The following is a 1,607-nucleotide window of genomic DNA, read 5'->3' as shown; positions in this document are numbered from 1 at the left end:
CTCCACCAGCGTCGTCTTTCTCGTGGTCTCAGAAAGAAATTACACAGGAGCCGTGGCCTCAATAAATGGTGCAGTTTTAATGCAGATGCAACGTCCTACGCGTTTCGGAGTAAGCCTACTCCTTCATCACGGGCAAACTTTGTGCATAACAGTGTTAGTTATAAAGTACAAAAATTATGTCACGTGATAAAAAACATAAACAAAATACTTTGCCATTTACATACTTTTCGATGGTGTTAACCTTATAAGTGACCTTATACCTCTGATTGTTCTGGTGAAAGCAATAAATCACAACTCATATTTGACACTGATTGTAACTGTAAATGAGTAGACGTGACCTGCGCTTTACGTACCGCCCATATCCTTTACATCAGGAAATAGCATAATACTTGCAGTACTAAGTTCAATGATATGACTGTGTTCCTTTCCCGTCAGTTACTTTAAGGCGCACGATTGTTTAGCTTCATGACGGGTAACCTTCAGCTATTGTGAACAGGGTGAACATATAGCGTAGCGGGCTGGTTCACCACGAACGATACGCTTTTGAGGTTAAGGGTTCGCTTCCTCTATCAGCTAGGTCGCTTCAAACCCCTTTTTTCAAATAATTTTTTTCAAAATGTCATGTTGTGAATTACAATATGTGGTAGTGGTGCACATGATTACTTTATTACTCAAATGTCATATCATTGAACTTAGTACTGCAAGTATTATGCTATTTCCTGATGTAAAGGATATGGGCGGTACGTAAAGCGCAGGTCACGTCTACTCATTTACACTTTGTGCATAACAGTGTTAGGTATAAGGTCACTTATAAGGTTAACACCATCGAAAAGTATGTAAATGGCAAAGTATTTTGTTTATGTTTTTTATCACGTGACATAATTTTTTTACTTTATAACTAACACTGTTATGCACAAAGTTTGCCCGTGATGAAGGAGTAGGCTTACTCCGAAACGCGTAGGACGTTGCATCTGCATTAAAACTGCACCATTTATTGAGGCCACGGCTCCTGTGTTATTTCTTTCTGAGACCACGAGAAAGACGACGCTGGTGGAGTGTGTTGAATATATATATATATATATATATATATGTGTGTGTGTGTGTGTGTGTGTATATATACCCATACACACACACAAACCCACACCCAAACACACGCACACACACATATATATATATGGATATATTTATACAAGCACTGAACAAAGGTTAAAGGCATGTTATACTTAGGTAAAATTGTCATTTAAAACTAACACACCCACTGAAAATTACCAGTTATAGTTACCTCATGTAACAAGAACTTATGCCTCAATGTAACTATCACCCCAGCCATGAACAATGTTGTTATTAGTGATGTCATTTCAGATGTCATTATGGATGTCATCAATGTATTCATCAAACGCCACACGCGATGTATTATGTGAAACTTAAAGTAGTAAATGGCGAGGGATTGAGTTATAGTTACTTTAGGGGATGAGCTCTAGTTACATTAAAGAACTGTAACTGGTGAATTTCTGTGGTTTTGCTGATTTTAAGTGTTTTATTTTAACTGAGATTTTCACCTAACTATAATGCCCCTTTAACCTTTCTTTTTTCAGGGAACTTGTAAG

Source organism: Lissotriton helveticus, chromosome 8 (assembly GCF_964261635.1).
Source record: "Lissotriton helveticus chromosome 8, aLisHel1.1, whole genome shotgun sequence".
Lineage (NCBI taxonomy): Eukaryota > Metazoa > Chordata > Amphibia > Caudata > Salamandridae > Lissotriton > Lissotriton helveticus.
This window is presented reverse-complemented; position numbering follows the sequence as displayed.